Source organism: Salmo salar, unplaced genomic scaffold (genome assembly GCF_905237065.1).
Source record: "Salmo salar unplaced genomic scaffold, Ssal_v3.1, whole genome shotgun sequence".
Classification (NCBI taxonomy): Eukaryota; Metazoa; Chordata; class Actinopteri; order Salmoniformes; family Salmonidae; genus Salmo; species Salmo salar.
The window spans coordinates 186,862-211,206 of record NW_025548723.1 but is presented as its reverse complement, the minus strand read 5'-3'; the positions used below and the strand labels follow the sequence as shown (position 1 = coordinate 211,206).

Here is a 24,345-nt window from a genome sequence, read left to right as displayed (position 1 = left end):
TTCTCTGGTGTGCTGCTGGGAGACAGGGGGTATGGCTGCCAGCCTTTTCTCCTGACACCTTTCACAGACCCCCAGGAAGCACAGCAGGCCTACAACCATGCCCATGCCAGGACCAGGGCCAGAGTTGAAATGACCTTTGGCCTCCTGAAGGCACGCTTTCACTGCCTTCACAAATTAAGGGTCAGCCCTGTTAGGGCATGTGATATTACTGTGGCTTGTGCTGTCCTCCACAATGTGGCCTGCCTGAGGAAGGAGAGGGCCCCCAGAGTGCCACCAGCCATGGACTGGGACAATCCGGCAATCTTCCCTGATGACGACAGTGGTCGGCTGCTGAGGGACCAATATGTGTTGAATTATTTTAGTTAGTATGTGTGCTTTCAATTTTGGTTAAATATGTCCTGCGGTGGCAGAGGAATTGGGTTTTTTTGGGTTCGTTTTTTTACGAATTTGGCCTCTTATGATGTTTGTGCGGTATACTGTGTGTAATACAAGGCTGCAGGGAGGCTACTGCATCCATTCATTTGTCTGTTCAGTTGATGTGTATGGATTTGTCCTGCATTTATTTTAGTGTGCAGACATGCAGGGTGTGTTATATACAGACCTTTGAATGTGTATGTATCATTTTGTATAATATGCTTGGATTCTGTGCTTTCCATCTTGTAGTCACTGTGACTTCAGTTTCGAAAGGAGCTGATGGTTTACCTGCTTTGTTTTGTCCTTATTCAATAAAGGAACATAATGTTACACATTGTGTTTTTATATTCATATGGAATGTGTATTTGTTTATATGACAGAGTACTAGGGCCACACTGAAGAAAAAGGATAAAGTCATAAATTTATGAGGCTGGTTCTTTCTGCAGAAAAGCTACATATTGTTTTTACAGTTTTGATACTTATGACAATGTGATACTTAATATTCTGGCACATCAGCATGTCTTTGTTTATGAAACCATACTGAAGTACAATTTCACGAAATGCCCCACATCTGTCATTTTAACAACTGTCCTCCTTTAAAACAACCGGTTACAATATTATTACTTGTGTTTTTTCCCCCTCTGTGGCCCTAATAGTCTATCATTTTATATATAGCCTTATAGTCTATGGGAAACTGTAAATTATCTAATGATAGCAACATAATCTAAAAATTATTTTTTATCCAAAATCATTGAAATTAATGATCACAAATGTTTAAATAATGACAGTGGGTCTAGTTATGTGATAACAATGTATAGTGAGCAGTGAAATAACTATTGGTTTCCATTTGTGGTGACTGCTGACTGACATTAGGGATGAGATTAAATAGATCCTGGAATTTAGCCTGGTCTGGAGCAGGCTAGCTCCACAGAATAAATCTCCATGGTAATTTATACCATAACATATCCTCCTGCCCCCTATCCATCTTTAGTGCAACCGGATTACGGATCAATTGAGCCAGGATCACCAAGATATCCTGGCTTAATCCCTTATCCTAGTTTTGTGCAACAGGCCCCAGCTGTTCAAATAACAATAACATGTAAACATAAACACTGTAGAACAACAGGACGACCTTTTTTGAAATCAAAGCTCCATAAGGTGCACATTTAAATAAATACAAATATCTTAAACAAAAATAGCCTATAAAATAAAATAGGCCTATCTTTTTTCTGAAATAAATATTATATATATTTATGAGAAAAGTCAACTTTTTTTTAGTTTGACAGCTTTAAATGGCTTATTAAAATCAAATTACAGATTTCTTCTCCTTTCTAACAAATCCACAGATGCAAATAACGAACATTACAAAATAATAAAATATGACAAACCCTAGTAAGTAAGTAAAGTTTGATTACCTTTGCTGTTCTTCGTCAGAATGCACTCCCAGGACTGCTACTTCAATAACAAATGTTGGTTTGGTTCAAAATAATCCATAGTTATATCCAAACAGTGGCGTTTTGTTCGTGCGTTCAAGACACTATCCGAATGGTAAATAAGGGTCACGCGCCCGGCGCATTTCGTGACAAAAGATTTCTAAATATTCCATTACCGTACTTCGAAGCATGTCAACCTCTGTTTAAAATCAATGTTTATGCCATTTTTCTCGTAAAAAAAAGCGATAATATTCCGACCGGGAAAGCGTGTGTACGTACAAAGAGAGAGAAAATAAAAGCATGGGATCCCCTCGTGCACGAGCCTGAGTCTCATAGTACTGTTACCGGCCACTATCCAAATGCGCTACTGTTTTTCAGCCAGAGCCTGCAAAGCCACGATTCAGCTTTTTGCCGCCTTCTGAGATCCCATGGGAGCCGTAGGAAGTGTCACGTAACAGCAGAGATCCTTTGTTTTGAATAGAGATGACAAAGAAGGCCAAGAAATGGTCAGACAGGGTACTTCCTGTACAGAATCTTCTCAGGTTTTGGCCTGCCAAATGAGTTCTGTTATACTCACAGACACCATTCAAACAGTTTTAGAAACTTTGGAGTGTTTTCTATCCAAAGCTAATAATTATATGCATATTCTAGTTTCTGGGCAGGAGTAATAATCAGATTAAATCGGGTACGTTTTTTTTATCCGGCCGTGAAAATACTGCCCCCTAGCCGTAACAGGTTAACTCAATTTCTTATCTGAACAGCCTCAACCAGTTGCACAAGAAACAGACTATCAACTCAATAAACATTTTCCCCCTCTTTTTTACTTTGATAAACAGTAATGCTGTCTTGAGGTAGACATTAGAAGACAAGCGTGTCCTCCTTCGTTTAAAGATTTTGTGCGAGAAACACCAGCCTGTCAACGGCATCCGGCTTCAGAGATGCTCTGTGGCAGGTCACGATATTGCCACTGCAGCTGAAAACCCTTTCGGAGGGTGAACTGGTAGCTGGTACCAAGAGATACTTTTTTTGCCAGGTGGCTCAGAGCTGGAAAGACAACTTCATGATCCTTCCACCACTTGAGGGGATCAGTGTCACTCTCCAGACTTGCTGACTGCAAGTAACTTGACAGTTCATTTTCAATAGCCTCCCTCTTGGTTGGTGGCGCAGTGGTGGTGGCTGTGCGCTGCTTGAAGAAGCTTGCCAGTGTCTTAGCTTTTGGTGCCACTGCTGCTTCTCCATCTGCAGGCTCAGTTGGCACACGTAGGTGAGGCGGTTGACAGCTGCTCTGATCAGCCAGTAGCGTCTCCACCTCCAAGACAGCTCTGTGCTTCAATGCATCAACTTTTTCACTTGGGATATAGGTGGCCCTGAAGCGTGGATCCACAAATGAAGCCATCTCCAATAGGTCAGTAGTGGCTGGGTCAGAATACTTGCGGTTGAGGTACTCAACAATGCTGGTCTTGATCGATTTGCAAAGCTCGCTATCACATGCCAGGAGACTGTCGTTAAAAAGGTGCAGCACAGGTTTTACATATGATAGAGTGACGTACTCCTCACCTGACAAAGCATCGGTAAAGTCCTGGAGAGGTTTCAGGACCTTTTGGACTGCTTCTAGGACCTCTAAGTCCTGCCAGGTAGGGACAAGGTGCCTGGTCTTTTTGTCATTAGACAGGACTTTGGCCAGTGCTCCTTCCTGCTCCAGGACTCTCTCTATCATCTGCTGCCTTGATCCCCAGCGTGTGGCAGACTCGGTTATGAGTTGGTGACTTGGCAGACCCAGCTGAATCTGGACTTCAGCAAGATGTCTCCTTTTCTTCCAGCTGTACCAAAAACAGCTTACAATTCTCTTGCACAGAGAAATGGCCCGGGTGACGCGCTTGTCATTCATGCCATGTCCTGTCAGAATCATAAAAAAAAAACTATTAAACAAATGTGCTTATGCGAGAAATTTGACTCTGTTTTCACTTTAACACACTCACACAACTAAGTGCTTTCCAAAATCAAGCTTTAGAAATATTCTACATTAATATTTTCTTGTTTCATAGTTTATTTTTTTTTAATCAACGCCAGACCTAATCATAAATATCAAATATTATATTCATTTATTTTGTGAATTTGAATCCTGTAAGTGATTTGTATGTATTATTATTTGTGTATAATTTATAAATGATGACTATTCTGTATGTACATTTACTGATGTTTCGTTCTTGTTGTTGTTCTTAGTATTTATGCTTAGTATTTAATGCTACTTCATATTTCTACTCCACTAAAACTCCACAATGTTTAGGCCTACCTACGTGTCAACATTAGTTTCTAGTTACTTTGCAGTTGGCTCTTCAATCCAGAGAAAAAAACTATAGTCTATCATAATAACTAAATATGTTACCTTGATGATATCAACAGGCTAACCAGCATTTTAAAGTCATAATTACCTCACCTTTACCAGCTGTAACATTAAAGTGGTAAACACATCAATGCATCACTAATTCTTATCCAATAACCTAATAAATATGGTTCTGAAATCTACCATCCTGTATTGTAAGTGATTTTACTTTTAGCACTTTATGTTTTGTGTTTTATTAATCAAATTTTGGCCAAGACAGCAGCATAAAACAAAAAAAGTTGCAGACAGACACAAAGGAAAATAATAAAAAACTAATATTTTAATATGTTTTTTTCTTTAAAGTAAAATATGTGAATAGTCCTTAATAAAACACTGCACTCCCCAATAGCCAAGTGTAGTCTGACCGAAGCACTGCATCCTCATCGTTCAGCTCCACCGCTCTGACCACGTCGCTCCCGTTGGCGGTTGTTATAGCAACCGGATGCTTTTCTTGGAGTTTCCCAGCTTGCGTCCTGCGAGGCCTCAGCTATATGCTCACCGGTGTGATCCTGGGGGAAATAACTTGTTTTGGAGACACGACGCTGTTTTCATCTCCCCAGTCGTTGAATGAAGTGAACATGTCACGCTTCATGTAAAGGCTCACATTGTCCTGCTCGACCCACATATCGCTGGTCAACGCCAAAATGGGTCCCGTTAGCGAGCCGGTCAGCAAGGCTCTGCCTGACTTCAGTGGACATTTGTGGCAGTGCTTCTCGTGTAAAGTAGTTGGGAAGCTCATATCTCGGGTCCATAGTTTTCAGTAGCTTTTTTGAATCCGACTTGTTCCACAGTTGCAACAGGGACCATATGTTTAGCAATGTGATAGGACACCGCTGTAGTTATAGTACACCACTTGCCAATTTTCTTTTCATAAAGGCTCACTGCGGGAAAATGAAGTTTGCAGTGAGCTTTGTTTCGGGGCTTTTTCGGGTTGTCGACGGCTTGCGGCTGGGGCTTCTGCAGCGCGCAGTTTCACACACTCTTCGTATTGCAGTTTGTGCCACTGTTTTAGGTGGTGAAAAAGATTTGTAGTGCTTCCACCCCTGGCTGTAACTTTTTTATGGCACTGCCTACATATAACGTGATTTTGTTGCTCATCTGATACTTTGAATCCGAACCATCTCCAAATTACTGAGCCAATGCTTTTTCTTTTACTAACCAATTCCTCGTCAAAACGCTCCGCAGACGCTGTTGCTTCCTCCATGTTTGTTGAAGTGTCTGTTCCTGCCCCTCCGCCCTCTGTGCATGAAAGAGGAGGCGCGGGGAGCAGCGCAGAGAGCTCCGGGTCTGCAGCTTGCTTGGAGCAAGGATCAAAGCGCAAATTTCAACTATATCGATATATGCGAAATGGTCTAATTTCATATCACATTTAAAATATATATCGATATATTTTTTATATCGATATATCGCCCAGCCCTACTGGTAGGCCCATTTAAATACCTTTTTTGGACATTTCAAGATAGCAGATGTTTGAGTTGGGTCTATTAACACAGCTGTGAGTTGTTATTTTTTTCATTTTTTCATTTTTGACAAAATGAGCACTCCCTGGAAGTGACAGATTTTGACTCATATTGAGTGATAAGACTGAGCGATTTAAAAACAATTTTTCAACATTTCAAGATAGCAGTTAGTTCAGTTTGATCTTATTAAAGACAGCTGTATCATTTTTGTATTCATTTTGACATATTTTTTGGGACCACTTCTTTTGCTCTGTTTGAAGGGTGTCAGCTTCTTCTCAGGAAGAGAATCACTTGACCTTTCGACAAATTTTGGGTTAGTTCGACTCATTTTGGATTAGTTCTCTCAAGAAGAGGAAGGACCTGATCCTAGATCATAATGAATCAGATTACATGGAGAGGGGGGGACCTGATCCTAGATCATAATGAATCAGATTACATGGAGAGGGGGACCTGATCCTAGATCATAATGAATCAGATTACATGGAGAGGGGGGACCTGATCCTAGATCATAATGAATCAGATTACATGGAGAGGGGGGACCTGATCCTATATCATAATGAATCAGATTACATGGAGAGGGGGGGACCCAATCCTAGATCATAATGAATCAGATTACATGGAGAGGGGGGGACCTGATCCTAGATCATAATGAATCAGATTACATGGAGAGGGGCGACCCGATCCTAGATCATAATGAATCAGATTACATGGAGAGGGGGGACCTGATCCTAGATCATAATGAATCAGATTACATGGAGAGGGGGACCTGATCCTAGATCATAATGAATCAGATTACATGGAGAGGGGGACCTGATCCTAGATCATAATGAATCAGATTACATGGAGAGGGGGACCTGATCCTAGATCATAATGAATCAGATAACATGGAGAGGGGGGACCTGATCCTATGTCATAATGAATCAGATAACATGGAGAGGAGGACCTGATCCTAGATCATAATGAATCAGATTACATGGAGAGGGGGGACCTGATCCTATGTCATAATGAATCAGATTACATGGAGAGGAGGACCTGATCCTAGATCATAATGAATCAGATTACATGGAGAGGGGGGACCTGATCCTAGATCATAATGAATCAGATTACATGGAGAGGGGGGACCTGATCCTAGATCATAATGAATCAGATTACATGGAGAGGGGGAACTGATCCTAGATCATAATGAATCAGATTACATGGAGAGGGGGGACCTGATCCTATGTCATAATGAATCAGATTACATTGAGAGGAGGGACCTGATCCTAGATCATAATGAATCAGATTACATGGAGAGGAGGGACCTGATCCTAGATCATAATGAATCAGATTACATGGAGAGGGGGGACCTGATCCTAGATCATAATGAATCAGATTACATGGAGAGGGGGACCTGATCCTAGATCATAATGAATCAGATTACATGGAGAGGGGGGACCTGATCCTAGATCATAATGAATCAGATTACTTGGAGAGGGGGGACCTGATCCTATGTCATAATGAATCAGATTACATGGAGAGGAGGACCTGATCCTAGATCATAATGAATCAGATTACATGGAGAGGGGGGACCTGATCCTATGTCATAATGAATCAGATTACATGGAGAGGAGGACCTGATCCTAGATCATAATGAATCAGATTACATGGAGAGGGGGGGACCTGATCCTAGATCATAATGAATCAGATTACATGGAGAGGGGGGACCTGATCCTAGATCATAATGAATCAGATTACATGGAGAGGGGGAACTGATCCTAGATCATAATGAATCAGATTACATGGAGAGGGGGGACCTGATCCTATGTCATAATGAATCAGATTACATTGAGAGGAGGGACCTGATCCTAGATCATAATGAATCAGATTACATGGAGAGGAGGGACCTGATCCTAGATCATAATGAATCAGATTACATGGAGAGGGGGGACCTGATCCTAGATCATAATGAATCAGATTACATGGAGAGGGGGACCTGATCCTAGATCATAATGAATCAGATTACATGGAGAGGGGGGACCTGATCCTAGATCATAATGAATCAGATTACTTGGAGAGGGGGACCTGATCCTATGTCATAATGAATCAGATTCCATGGAGAGGGGGACCTGATCCTAGATCATAATGAATCAGATTAAATGGAGAGGGGGGACCTGATCCTAGATCATAATGAATCAGATTACATGGAGAGGAGGGACCTGATCCTAGATCATAATGAATCAGATTACTTGGAGAGGGGGACCTGATCCTAGATCATAATGAATCAGATTAAATGGAGAGGGGGGACCTGATCCTAGATCATAATGAATCAGATTACATGGAGAGGGGGACCTGATCCTAGATCAGCAATCCAACTCTGGGACACTGCCTGTATGAAACAGAACACATAGTTATAAAGTGTAGTTACAGCAGGTATTTACTGCCATCTAGTGGAAGATACCAATAAAACACTTTATTTTCAGGGTGGGGAGACGGCTGATTGAAACCGAAAGTAAAGTTGTTCTTTTGTTCAGGATCCATTTTGAGACGACAGAGCAGAAAACACTACATGGAGATTATTGAAAAATAAAGTAAGTATTTCTGAACAATAATCTATTCTAATGGACAGAGTAAGAGAATGAATACTAGGAATGAGATATTACTAGTTAGTAGAACTGCTACTTGAGCTGAGTTGCTGACAGACAGCAGTTTTCAAAGTGGAAACTAATCAGTAGGTCTACATGTTATCAGTAAAACGTCTGGTAAAGATGGCGGAGGAGCTTTTACATTATATGGTTTTATGTTTATCTCAGGGTTTCTCAATCCTTTTGTTCTTACCAGCACGTACACACCTGATTCAACTAATCATTAAATATTTTATGACAGTTTAATATTTGAGGCATACAAATTAACATTCTCAAATAATTAAAACCTTTTGGGTTTGTAGGCCTGTTAACAATTATTATAGTCCTACAGTAACTCACATTCTGGAGGAAAAACACAGCTAAACTTGGTTTCCAGTAAATTATATGTTTAGCTAAAATAATGTAAGAGAGATGTCTTGAAGAAACGCATCTGGGTTTAGAACTCTGTGTCTCAGTGCCCTGCGACAGTGGAAAGTTAGTTTTGCATGGCCCGGTGCTACAGGTGAGTGGAGTTTTTCTTTAAGGACCAATGGAATGGTCTAAAATGCGTAAACTCTGCGCACCCGGGGAGCCGGGCAATGCAAAACGAATTCACCCTGTGACCGTTGTTTTATTTCCTTATATGAAACTGAAAGTAACTTTGTAGCCCACGCAGTTACAAAATGTCTGTTGAAACTGTGGCTCATATGTCTCTAGAACGTTAGAACAGTGGTGGAAAAAGTACTCAATTCTCATACTGGACTAAAAGTAAAGACACCTTAATAGAAAATGACTCAATTAAAAGTGAAAGTCACCCAGTAAAATACTTCTTCAGTAAAAGTCAAAGTATTTGGTTTCAAATATAATTAAGTATCAAAAGTAAATGTAATTGCTAAAATATACTTAAGCATCAAAAGTAAAAGTAAAGTAGTGATAATTTAAAATTCCTTTTATTAAGCAAACCAGACGGCACAATTTTCTTGTTATTTTAATTTACGGATAGCCAGAGTCACACTCCAACACTCAGACATCATTTAAAAATGAAGCATTTGTGTTTAGTGAGTCCTCCAGATCAGAGGCAGGGATGACCAGGGATGTTCTCTGTTTAGTGAGTCCTTCAGATCAGAGGCAGTAGGGATGACCAGGGATGTTCTCTGTTTAGTGAGTCCTCCAGATCAGAGACAGTAGGGATGACCAGGGATGTTCTCTGTTTAGTGAGTCCTCCAGATCAGAGGCAAGTAGGGATGACCAGGGATGTTCTCTGTTTAGTGAGTCCTCCAGATCAGAGGCAGGAGGGATGACCAGGGATGTTCTCTGTTTAGTGAGTCCTCCAGATCAGAGACAGTAGGGATGTTCTCTTGATAAGTGTTCAAATTGGACCGTTTTCTGTCCTGCTAAGCATTCAACATGTAACAAGTACTTTTGGGTGTCAGGGAAAATGTATGGAGTAAAAAGTACATACTTTTCTTTATGAATGTAGTGAAGTAAAAGAGAAAGTTGTTAAAAATATATTTCTCAAAGAGATAATGAATGAATGAGAACAATTGACATTCAAGAATTAGTCACTGTGTTGACCACAACCAACATGCTGGATCTCTGTTTAGTTGTCACTGTGTTAACCACAACCAACATGCTGGATCTCTGTTTAGTTGTCACTGTGTTGACCACAACCAACATGTTGGATCTCTGTTTAGTTGTCACTGTGTTAACCACAACCAACATGCTGGATCTCTGTTTAGTTGTCACTGTGTTAACCACAACCAACATGCTGGATCTCTGTTTAGTTGTCACTGTGTTAACCACAACCAACATGCTGGATCTCTGTTGAGTTGTTACTGTGTTGACCACAACCAACATGCTGGATCTCTGTTTAGTTGTCACTGTGTTAACCACAACCAACATGCTGGATCTCTGTTTAATTGTCACTGTGTTGACCACAACCAACATGCTGGATCTCTGTTTAGTTGTCACTGTGTTAACCACAACCAACATGCTGGATCTCTGTTTAGTTGTCACTGTGTTAACCACAACCAACATGCTGGATCTCTGTTTACAGGGGTCAGTGCTCTAAAATGAGTCTCTCTGGGGAGAGAGAGGAGGGGGGCTCTGCCTCTAAAATGAGTCTCTCTGGGGAGATAGAGGAGGGGGGCCCTGCCTCTAAAATGCGTCTCTCTGGGGGACATGACACCAAAGCTAAGCGGTAAGATGACAATTTTATGAAGAATTGATTTAGTTTATTTCCTAAATAATTAGCTATCTTAAGGTGAATGCACTTACTGTAAATCTCTCTGGATAAGAGCATCTGCTAAATCAGGGGTTCTCAATCCGGGGTCTGCGGAGGTACTGCAGGGGTTCTGCAGGAAGCGTGGGGAGTGGTGGTGGATCCAGGGAGAAAACTAAACTAATATTCTGAAATGTCATTGTGGTCTTATGTTCCCATCTATTGGAATTATTTAGCAACTGCAGTAGTACTGAAAAAATGTGTTATTCCTTACTAAAGTAGTAATTACTGAGAATTACTAGTTAATTGTATCACTTACAACCATAAAATAACCACTTATACCATAACAAACAATTAAACTGACATAAACCAAAATCACTATATATGTAGTTATTTAGTTAATTACCAAATTGAGCCGGTCGGTCACATTTGAGAGTGAGGGAGATATATAGCATTTTGCATAAAAAAACATGATTTTTGTCTCTCTGAAATGAAACCATCAAGTGATTGATTTGAAACAAATCCTTGTCTGTGAGACATGTAATAATTAATACATAATTTCTTTAAACAATAAAAGCTCATTTCTGTAAAGTGAAATGTTGCGTTTTGTAATGAAACTCTTCTTATGTTCCCCATCTGAGATCAGAGTAGATGAGAGATGTAATGTTTGTCTCTGTTGTGTTGAAGTCCAATCAAGCAGGAGAGACCAGCCTCCCCTGTTCCCAGCTGTGTGTCCATGAAGAGTGACCAGTCTATGGGTCTACCTATAGAGTTTAGAGAGGGAGACTTTTCTACTGAACAAAGGTAAGAAGAACTCATGGTTCATGGTCAGTGAGTTAAACAACACTGTCTCTAGTCATTTCTCCTCTCCCATTTTCACATTTCTTTTGGTTGTTTTCATAATCCATAGGCTAATCCTTTAGTCCATTTTCATAGTCCTAAAACAATATTAAACAAACACAACGTTCCCTCTGTGTGTGTGTGTGTGTGTGTGTGTGTGTGTGTGTGTGTGTGTGTGTGTGTGTGTGTGTGTGTACTCTCCCTGGATGAAGAGATATAATCTCTATCCTGATTGCCTAGTCACTTTTACTCTTACCTACATGTACATATTACCTCAACCACCTGGTACCCCTCCACATTGACTCAGTACTGGTACTCCTTATAGTCTCATTATTACCTCAACTACCTGGTACCCCTGCACATTGACTCAGTACTGGTACTCCTTATAGTCTCATTATTACCTCAACTACCTGGTACCCCTGCACATTGACTCAGTACTGGTAATCCTTATAGTCTCATTATTACCTCAACTACCTGGTACCCCTGCACATTGACTCAGTACTGGTAATCCTTATAGCCTCATTATTACCTCAACCACCTGGTACCCCTGCACATTGACTCAGTACTGGTACTCCTTATAGTCTCATTATTACCTCAACTACCTGGTACCCCTGCACATTGACTCAGTACTGGTACTCCTTATAGTCTCATTATTACCTCAACTACCTGGTACCCCTGCACATTGACTCAGTACTGGTACTCCTTATAGTCTCATTATTACCTCAACTACCTGGTACCCCTGCACATTGACTCAGTACTGGTACTCCTTATAGTCTCATTATTACCTCAACTACCTGGTACCCCTGCACATTGACTCAGTACTGGTACTCCTTATAGTCTCATTATTACCTCAACTACCTGGTACCCCTGCACATTGACTCAGTACTGGTACTCCTTATAGTCTCATTATTAGCTCAACTACCTGGTACCCCTCCACATTGACTCAGTACTGGTACTCCTTATAGTCTCATTATTACCTCAACTACCTGGTACCCCTGCACATTGACTCAGTACTGGTACTCCTTATAGTCTCATTATTACCTCAACTACCTGGTACCCCTGCACATTGACTCAGTACTGGTACTCCTTATAGTCTCATTATTACCTCAACTACCTGGTACCCCTGCACATTGACTCAGTACTGGTACTCCTTATAGTCTCATTATTACGTCAACTACCTGGTACCCCTGCACATTGACTCAGTACTGGTACTCCTTATAGTCTCATTATTACCTCAACTACCTGGTACCCCTGCACATTGACTCAGTACTGGTACTCCTTATAGTCTCATTATTACCTCAACTACCTGGTACCCCTGCATATTGACTCAGTACTGGTACTCCGTATAGTCTCATTATTGTTTGTTTTAATGTGTTCTGTTTGACTGGTACTGTATATATAGACATATTGATGTTTTATTGTGTTACTGTTTGACTGGTACTGTACATATGGACATACTATAAAGTATGTGCATCAATAGACTCTGAAGGATTCAAGTGGAACTGAGATGAAGTGAATCAGTATCTGTATGTGACAACTCAATATTAGGAGGGTGTTAATGTTTTCACATTTATTTTGTTTGTTGATGTTTGTTGATTTATGTAATGTCACATAATTCAATGTTTAATTAATGTAATGGCACATATTTTAATGCTTTATGTCAGCATATATTTTAGTGCTTTATGTAATGTATTTTATCTATTGAAATATGGTTTTATATATTATATATATTGTAGTTTGATGGTGATTCATTATGTTTTCCAGATTCTCTAACCAAACTCTGAGATCAGTCTCTCCAGTACCCAGTCATCTGTCCATGAAGAGTGACTCCTCTATGCATCATCCTATACAGTTTAATAATGGATCAGGGACCTTTGACCCCAGGTAAGTTACTGGTCAGAATTGATGATATTTCTATTGAAGAGGAGAACCTTCAAGATCTGAAACCAGATGTATTTTGTGTATCTGAGTATATACTGTAAAGCATCTGCTTATCATTTGTTGTTTATGTCATATATCTTTTATACAGTGAGTGTACAAAACATTATGAACACCTGCTTTTTCCATGACGTAGATTGACAAGGTGAATCCAGGTGAAAGCAATGATCCCTTATTGACGTCACTTGTTAAATCCACTTCAATCTGTGTCGATGAAGGGGAGGAGACGGGTTAAAGAAGTATTTTTAAGCCTTGAGACAATTGAGACATGGATTGTGTATGTGTGCCATTCAGAGGGTGAATGGGCAAGTCAATATATTTAAGTACCTTTGAATGGGGTTTTGTGGTAGGTCTCAGGCACAAAATTCTAGTAATGGCGTTGTGGACATGTTATTCATTCCAGAGGCTACTACCACACTCAGACAGCACAGTATACTGATCCCAGCTGTCTGTCTATGAACACAGTATACTGTTCCCAGCTGTCTGTCTATGAACACAGTATACTGTTCCCAGCTGTCTGTCTATGAACACAGTATACTGTTCCCAGCTGTCTGTCTATGAACACAGTATACTGATCCCAGCTGTCTGTCTATGAACACAGTATACTGTTCCCAGCTGTCTGTCTATGAACACAGTATACTGTTCCCAGCTGTCTGTCTGTCTATGAACACAGTATACTGATCCCAGCTGTCTGTCTATGAACACAGTATACTGTTCCCAGCTGTCTGTCTATGAACACAGTATACTGTTCCAAGCTGTCTGTCTGTCTATGAACACAGTATACTGTTCCCAGCTGTCTGTCTATGAACACAGTATACTGTTCCAAGCTGTCTGTCTATGAACACAGTATACTGTTCCCAGCTGTCTGTCTATGAACACAGTATACTGTTCCAAGCTGTCTGTCTGTCTATGAACACAGTATACTGTTCCCAGCTGTCTGTCTATGAACACAGTATACTGTTCCAAGCTGTCTGTCTGTCTATGAACACAGTATACTGATCCCAGCTGTCTGTCTATGAACACAGTATACTGTTCCCAGCTGTCTGTCTATGAACAGAGTATACTGTTCCCAGCTGTCTGTCTATGAACACAGTATACTGATCCCAGCTGTCTGTCTATGAACACAGTATACTGTTCCCAGCTGTCTGTCTATGAACACAGTATACTGTTCCCAGCTGTCTGTCTATGAACACAGTATACTGATCCCAGCTGTCTGTCTATGAACACAGTATACTGATCCCAGCTGTCTGTCTATGAACACAGTATACTGTTCCCAGCTGTCTGTCTATGAACACAGTATACTGTTCCCAGCTGTCTGTCTATGAACACAGTATACTGTTCCCAGCTGTCTGTCTATGAACACAGTATACTGTTCCAAGCTGTCTGTCTATGAACACAGTATACTGTTCCCAGCTGTCTGTCTATGAACACAGTATACTGATCCCAGCTGTCTGTCTATGAACACAGTATACTGATCCCAGCTGTCTGTCTGTCTATGAACACAGTATACTGTTCCCAGCTGTCTGTCTGTCTATGAACACAGTATACTGTTCCCAGCTGTCTGTCTATGAACACAGTATACTGTTCCCAGCTGTCTGTCTGTCTATGAACACAGTATACTGTTCCCAGCTGTCTGTCTGTCTATGAACACAGTATACTGTTCCCAGCTGTCTGTCTATGAACACAGTATACTGTTCCCAGCTGTCTGTCTGTCTATGAACACAGTATACTGTTCCCAGCTGTCTGTCTGTCTATGAACACAGTATACTGTTCCCAGCTGTCTGTCTATGAACACAGTATACTGTTCCCAGCTGTCTGTCTATGAACAGTGACTTCTCCATGGATCGTCCTGTTAATTCCAGTGGTGGAAGATCAATCACCTTTGACCGAAGGTCACCACATTTTGAGAATCTTCAAGATGTCATATAGATATGTTGTTGTAATTTGTAATTTGTTGTAACTGAGTTTATTAGAGTAATTACTGCACCCTCTTATATCTCTGTAGTGGATGGTCTACTCTGTTAGAGGATCAGTATCTCTCCTTTATCTCTGTAGTGGATGGTCTACTCTGTTAGAGGATCAGTATCTCTCCTTTATCTCTGTAGTGGATGGTCTACTCTGTTAGAGGATCAGTATCTCTCTCTCTCCTTTATCTCTGTAGTGGATGGTCTACTCTGTTAAAGGATCAGTATCTCTCTCTCCTTTATCTCTGTAGTGGATGGTCTACTCTGCCAGAGGATCAGTCCAGGTGTGCAGTGTGCCAGCAGGTTCTGAGGGATCCAGTCTCTATCACCTGTGGACACAGGTTCTGCAGACAGTGCATCACCAGATACTGGGAGAAACCTGCTCCTTCAGGAGACTATGACTGTCCTCAGTGTAGAAAGAGATCCAGAACACTTCCTGTACTACAGCACCTGAGGGAACCTAATGATGCAAGAGGCTCTGAAAACAGTAAGACCACTTGCAGACCTGTGCTAAGTCAATACCTCAATATGATTTAAATGTAGTTAACTACAATAATATGAGATAATATAAGTTACTGTAGTTGTGGAGGCCCACATTTCATCCTGTCAATGACTGTGTCTGATACACATCCATTTTACTCCTCCCTTGTAGTGGATGACAGCCTGCAGAGAGCTATAGTAAACCATAAAGACAGTCTGCAGAGAGCTATAGTAAACCATAAAGACAGTCTGAAAAGGAGGTATGAATGTGTGATAGAAGGCATGGAAACAGCAGGGAACCAAACTCCCCTCAACAGGATTTACACAGAGCTCTACATCACAGAAGGAGAGAGTGAAGGGGTTAACAATGAACATGAGGTGTGGCAGCTAGAGACAGCATCCAGGACACCAACCTCACATGACACAGCAATCCACTGCAATGACATCTTTAAACCCTTACCTGGCCAAGAGAGAAGCATCAGAACTGTGCTGACCAAGGGCATCGCTGGCATCGGAAAAACAGTCTCTGTGCAGAAGTTCATCCTAGACTGGGCTGAAGGGAAGGCAAACCAAGATGTGGAGATCATATTTGTGCTTCCTTTCCGGGAGCTGAACTTGATCAAAGATCTCCAGTACAGTCTTCTCAGGCTTTTAAATGACTTCCACACAGAACTAGACATAGGCAATGCAAAGAAACTCACTGCCTGTAAAGCTATGTTCATCTTTGATGGTTTGGATGAAAGCAGACTTCCATTAGATTTCCAGCACAATGAAAAGGTGTCTGATGTCACCCAGACATCATCTGTTGATGTTCTGCTGACAAACCTCATCAAGGGGAATCTGCTTCCCTCTGCTCTCCTATGGATAACCTCCCGACCTGCAGCAGCCAATCAGATCCCCCCCTAAGTGTATTGACCAGGTGACAGAGGTACGAGGGTTCAATGACCCACAGAAGGAGGAGTACTTCAGGAAGAGATTCAGTGATGATGACCTGGCCAGCAGAATCATCTCACACATAAAGACATCAAGGAGCCTCCACATCATGTGCCACATGCCGGTGTTCTGTTGGATTTCTGCAATAGTCTTTGAACACATGTTGAGTACAGACAAGAAGAGAGAGATGCCCACGACTCTGACTGAGATGTCCATACACTTCCTGCTCATTCAGACCAGCCTGAAGAACCAGAAGTATCATGGAAGAGATGAGATGGATCAAGAGGAGCTCATGGAGTCAGATAAGGAAATTCTTCTGAAGCTGGGGAGGCTGGCGTTTGAAAATCTGGAGAAGGGTAATCTCATGTTCTATGAAGAAGACCTGAAAGAGTGTGGCCTTGATGTCAAAGAAGCCTCAGTGTACTCAGGAGTGTGCACACAAATCTTTAAAGAAGAGTCTGTGTTATTTCAGAGAGTGGTGTACTGCTTTGTTCATCTCAGCATTCAGGAGTTTCTCTCAGCTGTCTACATGTACCATTGTTACACAACCAGGAACATGGATGCACTGAAGCCCTTCCTCAAGAGAAAGTCTAGAGGTGCGTCTGAAGAGCTAACCTTGCATGAGCTGCTGAAGAGTACCGTGGATAAAGCCTTGGAGAGTAAGAATGGACACCTGGACCTTTTTGTCCGCTTCCTTCATGGCATGTCACTGGAGTCCAATCAGAAACTCCTACGAGGTCTGGTGGCACAGACAGAAAGCAGTCCGGAGAGCGTCCAGAAAACAATCCGATCCCTTAAGGTGATGCAAAGGAAGAACATGTCCCCTGAGAGGTGCATCAATCTCTTCCACTGTCTGATAGAGATGAAAGACCATTCAGTACAGAAGTTCATCGAAGTGTACTTGAGGTCAGAAAAGAGATCCAAAAACCTCACACATGCTCAGTGTTCAGCGCTGGCCTACATGCTGCAGATATCAGAGGAGGTTCTGGATGTGTTTAACCCAAAGGAATACAAGACATCAGAGGAGGGTCGTAGGAGACTGGTCCCAGCTGTGAGAGGCTGCAGGAAAGCTCTGTAAGTATCACTGTAAATATCGCACACCAAAATAAATTGTAGTTATAGCAGTATTTTCATTGGCTGACTGGCTCTGTAAGTAATCATGAGACTATCCCACAGACCAAACTTTACTGAATGTAGGAACAACAGTATTTTCATTGGCTGACTAAACTTTCTATCAGCTGAAAACTCTTAAACTACAAAACAAACTAATCAGTAAAGTTGTAGCATTGAGCCATGAATGCACAGCCTGTACATTATTCGTGCACCATAACGGTGTAAGCTAGGAAAGCTGAGAATAACTTTTTAATACAACCTGTATGTCATTGTATTTCTTCTGTGTTTGCAGACTAGCTGGCTGTAAACTCACAGACACATCCTGTGAAGTGTTGGCCTCAGTTCTCAGTTCAAACCCCTCACACCTGAGAGAGCTGGACCTGAGTAACAATGACCTGAAGGATTCAGGAGTGAAGCTGCTCTCTGCTGGACTGGGGAATCCCCACTGTAAACTGGAGACTCTGAGGTCAGTATTCCTGTAGTTGGTCAACAAGTGATAACTGTTCACCAGATCCACATGTGTTTACCAGACACATAGTCCACACCATATGTGTTTGGACAGTGAAGCTTACAGTTTTAAATGTGGTGCTATGCTCCAGCATTTTGGATTTGAGATGTTTCATATCAGGTGACAGTACAGAATGTCACCTTTTATTTGAGGGTATTTTCATACATAGCTGTGTTACTGTTATTAAGAAAGGAAAGCACTTTATGTATTTAGTTCTCCCATTTGAAAAAGTTGTACATATTCGGACAAATTCACTTATATTGTATTAAAGTTGTCATAAGTTTAGTATTTAGTCCCATGTTCCATGCCTGCAGTGATTACATCAAGCTTGTGATTCTACAAACTTGTTGAATTCATTTGCAGTTTGTCTTGGTTGTGTTTTGGATGATGTTTTTCCTAATAGAAACTGATTGGTGAATAATGTCCTGTCATTTTGGAGTCACTTCACTTGTATTGTCAGTAAGAATAGAAGATGTTTCTGAACACTTCTACATTCATGTGGATGCTACCATGATTATGAATAATCAGGAATGAATCGTGAATAATGATAAATGAGAAATTTACAGAGGCACAAATATCAGACCCCCTCTGTTATTGGTGTTATTCTGTATACTTCTGGCCCTTCTTTGGACACTGTGTTAACTAACCTCCAGACGAGCTTCAATGCCATACAGCTCTCCTTCCGTGGCCTCCAACTGCTCTTAAATACAAGTAAAACTAAATGCATTCTCTTTAACCGATAGCTGCCTGCACCTGCCCGCCTGTCCAGCATCACTACTCTGGACGGTTCTGACTTAGAATATGTGGACAACTACAAATACCTGGGTGTCTGGTTAGACTGTAAACTCTCCTTCCAGACTCACATTAAGCATCTCCAATCCAAAGTTAAATCTAGAATTGGCTTCCTATTTCGCAACATAGCATCCTTCACTCATGCTGCCAAACATACCCTTATAAAACTGACCATCCTACCGATCCTCGACTTCGGCGATGTCATTTACAAAATAGCCTCCAATACCCTACTCAATAAATTGGATGCAGTCTATCACAGTGCCATCCGTTTTGTCACCAAAGCCCCATATACAGTGGGGGAAAAAAGTATTTGATCCCCTGCTGATTTTGTACGTTGCCCACTGACAAAGAAAGGATCAGTCTATAATTTTAATGGTTTATTTGAACAGTGAGAGACAGAATAACAACAAAAACATCCAGAAAAACTCATGTCAGAAATGTTATAAATTGATTTGCATTTTAATGAGGGAAGTAAGTATTTGACCCCCTCTCAATCAGAAAGATTTCTGGCTCCCAGGTGTCTTTTATACAGGTAACGAGCTGAGATTAGGAGCACACTCTTAAAGTGAGTGCTCCTAACCGCAACTTGTTACCTGTAAAAAAAGACACCCGTCCACAGAAGCAATCAATCAATCAGATTCCAAACTCTCCACCATGGCCAAGACCAAAGAGCTCTCCAAGGATGTCAGGGACAAGATTGTAGACCTACACAAGGCTGGAATGGGCTACACGACCATCGCCAAGCAGCTTGGTGAGAAGGTGACAACATTTGGTGCGATTATTCGCAAATGGAAGAAACACAAAAGAACTGTCAATATCCCTCGGCATGGGGCTCCATGCAAGATCTCACCTCGTGGAGTTGAAATGATCATGAGAACGGTGAGGAATCAGCCCAGAACTCCACGGGACGATCTTGTCAATGATTTCAAGGCAGCTGGGACAATAGTCACCAAGAAAACAATTGGTAACACACTACGCCGTGAAGGACTGAAATCCTGCAGCGCCCGCAAGGTCCCCCCTGCTCAAGAAAGCACATATACATGCCCGTCTGAAGTTTGCCAATGAACATCTCAATGATTCAGAGGACAACTGGGTGAAAATGTTGTGGTCAGATGAGACCAAAATGGAGCTCTTTGACATCAACTCAACTCGCCGTGTTTGGAGGAGGAGGATTGCTGCCTATGACCCCAAGAACACCATCTCCACCGTCAAACATGGAGGTGGAAACATTATGCTTTGGGGGTGTTTTTCTGCTAAGGGGACAGGACAACTTCACTGCATCAAAGGGACGATGGACGGGGCCATGTACCGTCAAATCTTGGGTGAGAACCTCCTTCCCTCAGCCAGGGCATTGAAAATGGGTTGTGGATGGGTATTCCAGCATGACAATGACCCAAAACACACGGCCAAGGCAACAAAGGAGTGGCTCAAGAAGAAGTACATTAAAGTCCTGGAGTGGCCTAGCCAGTCTCCAGACCTTAATCCCATAGAAAATCTGTGGAGGGAGATGAAGGTTCAAGTTGCCAAACGTCAGCCTTGAAACCTTAATGACTTGGAGAAGATCTGCAAAGAGGAGTGGGACAAAATCCCTCCTGAGATGTGTGCAAACCTGGTGGCCAACTACAAGAAAGGGTTTTGCCACCAAGTACTAAGTCATGTTTTGCAGAGGGCTCAAATACTCATTTCCCTCATTAAAATGCAAATAATTGTATAACATTTTTGACATGCATTTTTCTTGATTTTTTTGCTGTTATTCTGTCTCTCACTGTTCAAATAAACCTACCATTACAATTATAGACTGATCATTTCTTTGTCAGTGGGCAAACGTACAAAATCACCAGGGGATCAAATACTTTTTTCCCCCACTGTACTACCCACCACTGCGACCTGTACGCTCTCGTTGTCTGGCCCTCGCTTCATACTCGTCGCTAAACCCACTGGCTCCAGGTCATCTACAAGACCCTGCTAGGTAAAGTCCCCCCTTATCTCCGCTCACTGGTCACCATAGAAGCACCCACCTGTAGCACGCGCTCCAGCAGGTATATCTCTCTGGTCACCCACAAAGCCAATTCCTCCTTCGGCCGCCTCTTCTTCCAGTTCTCTGCTGCCAATGACTGGAACGAACTACAAAAATCTCTAAAACTGGAAACACTTATCTCCCTCACTAGCTTTAAGCACCAGCTGTCAGAGCAGCTCACAGATTACTGCACCTGTACATAGCCCATCTATAATTTATCCCAACTACTTCTTCCCCTACTGTATTTATTTATTTAGCTCCTTTTCTCCCCATTATTTCTACTTTGCACTTTCTTCCACTGCATATCTACCATTCCAGTGTTTTACTTGCTATATTGTATTTACTTTGCCACCATGGCCTTTTTTTGCCTTTACCTCCCTTATTTCACTTCATTTGCTCACATTGTATATAGACTTATTTTTCTACTGTATTATTGACTGTATGTTTGTGTAATATCCTTGTTTGAACCAAGTATTGAGTTTATTTGTTATAATTAATTGGTATTATATTTAAAAGATGATTGAATTGCTCCTAAACTGTAATGTTGTTAATGCATTATGCTTTTTGAAGAAATATTTATTTAATGTATAAGTGAATAGTTTGTTTTACTTTGAAGTTTAGGTTTTGACCAATAAGGTCGCTTGTTAAGTTGTGGCCAATGGGAGTTGACCTGGTTAACGGGAGGGAAAAAGACGTTGATGAAAGGATGGACGTTTTACCTCAGGACGGTTGGTGAAGAAAAATTATAAAAGAAGACGACAGAACTACAACAAAACCCATAGCTACTAAGACATGAAGGGAAATACATGTTTTATTTAATAAAAGAGTTGTTATAATTTAGTTAAAACTTAGTAAAGACTGAAGCTACCGTCTCGTCGTGGAGGTATTAGCCAGCTAGAGGTTAGCCTAGCATCGTGTGACACCGGGAGATAATTGCTTGGGAAGCTTAACGAGTTGGTGTTGCCATGGGGATATCGGTTACTAAGGAGTACTGTCTGCATGGGTAGCTGTGCTGCCTTGGACTTGGTGAGGAAACCTGCATGGAACTGCCATACTTCGCTGAGGGAATATCTACCATGTAGTGAGTAACCACAATGTGAGGTGCTTATAAATAAATACATTGGTAATGGTGAGAGGTTAGCATGTTTTGTTGTAGCCTCTGTTATTGGTAATGGTGAGAGGTTAGCATGTTTTGTTGTATCCTCTGTTATTGGTAATGGTGAGAGGTTAGCATGTTTTGTTGTAGCCTCTGTTATTGGTAATGGTGAGAGGTTAGCATGTTTTGTTGTAGCCTCTGTTATTGGTAATGGTGAGAGGTTAGCATGTTTTGTTGTAGCCTCTGTTATTGGTAATGGTGAGAGGTTAGCATGTTTTGTTGTAGCCTCTGTTATTGGTAATGGTGAGAGGTTAGCATGTTTTGTTGTATCCTCTGTTATTGGTAATGGTGAGAGGTTAGCATGTTTTGTTGTATCCTCTGTTATTGGTAATGGTGAGAGGTTAGCATGTTTTGTTGTAGCTTCTGTAACTTTCTCACTATTATTCATGATTCATTCATGATTTTTCTTAATCATGGCATCATCAGGATGCTTTTAGTAGTGTTTAGAAACATGTTATCTACTCACTTATAAATAAAATGACTCCAGTCACCATCTGTAATGAACACGACGGGAGACAGAGAGCTGGTTTCAAGCGCAGGGCTCAGCAGGTGTTTATTGTAAAGGACCACAGGAGGAGGCAGGTAGCTGGGTCCAGGGGCAGGCAGAAGGTCATACACAGGGGGTCCAAAAAGGCAACAGTACAGGCAGGGAAACGGCAAAAGGCATCATTAGTGAGGCAGGCAAAAACTATCATTCACAGGAGGATTATTTACTGTCACCTCATATGAAACATTTGATCTGAAATCCAAAATGTTGGACTTTAGAGCCACATTTAAAATGTTATCTCCACTGTCAAAATAGATATGGTGTGGACTGTATACTCAATACAATCTAAATCTGATACCTCACTGTCTGTCTTTTGACATATACTGCTTTTAAACTGGTCTGGTCAGTCTACTCAAATATTTGTACTATACATGTTTCTATCTGCAGGCAATACTTTGATAATTTGTAATTTATAATATGATACATTAATTTATGAATAGATATGGAAGGTTTCATGACACTGATATATCTGAATATGTTGAAAAATTATACTGCCACTATTTTCACCACCAAAGAATAGCAGTGTGATTTTAATATGATTTGACTCTTTGCAGGCTGTCAGGCTGTCTAGTCACAGAGGAAAGCTGTGCTTCTCTGGTCTCAGCTCTGAGGTCAAACCCCTCACACCTGAGAGAGCTGGACCTGAGCTACAATCACCCAGGAGACTCAGGAGTCAGACTGCTCTCTGCTGGACTGGAGGATCCACACTGCAGACTGGAGAAACTCAAGTATGTGGAGGGTTTATGTCAATGTTCATATCAGACATGTTTGACTTTTCAGGCTGGTTAATACAAACATTCTGACCACCACTTGGACAAGGTTGTGTGTGTCCTGTGTGTGTGTGTCCAGTGTGTCCAGTGTGTCCAGTGTGTGTGTGTGTGTGTGTGTGTGTGTGTGTGTGTGTGTGTGTGTGTGTGTGTGTGTGTGAAACACAGGACACATAAACAACCACACAGGACACAAACACACACAGGACACAAACACACACAGGACACACACACACACTGGACACAAACACACACAGGACACACACACACACAGGACACAAACACACACAGGACACAAACACACACAGGACACAAACACACACAGGACACAAACACACACAGGACACAAACACACACAGGACACAAACACACACAGGACACAAACACACACAGGACACAAACACACACAGGACACAAACACACACAGGACACAAACACACACAGGACACAAACACACACACGACACAAACACACACACACACAATCTGGACACAAACACTGAACGCAGACAAATATTCTTACCATGTGTGTGTCCTGTGTGTGTTTGTGTCCTGTGTGTGTTTAGAATCTTGTGTGTTTAGTGTCTGTGTGTGTGTGTGTCTTGTGTGTGTGTGTGTCAGGACACACACACACACAGGACACACACACACACACACACAGGACACACACACACACACACACACACACAGGACACGCACACACAGGACACACACACACAGGACACACACACACACACAGGACACACACACACACAGGACACACACACAGGACACACACAC

General features: G+C 41.6%; 1 long non-coding RNA gene and 1 pseudogene across 1 annotated transcript in view; both read left to right on the top strand.

The window, feature by feature from the left end:
* Positions 1-8,162: 8,162 nt before the first annotated feature.
* The window catches only part of LOC123733241 (uncharacterized), a 52,828-nt gene continuing 36,645 nt past the window's right edge, over positions 8,163-24,345 (top strand). The window contains exon 1 of the long non-coding RNA XR_006763672.1: positions 8,163-8,257. This is a non-coding gene — a long non-coding RNA (uncharacterized lncRNA). The remainder of the gene's footprint in view (positions 8,258-24,345) is intronic.
* LOC123733240 (NLR family CARD domain-containing protein 3-like) lies at positions 11,233-17,744 on the top strand (annotated as a pseudogene).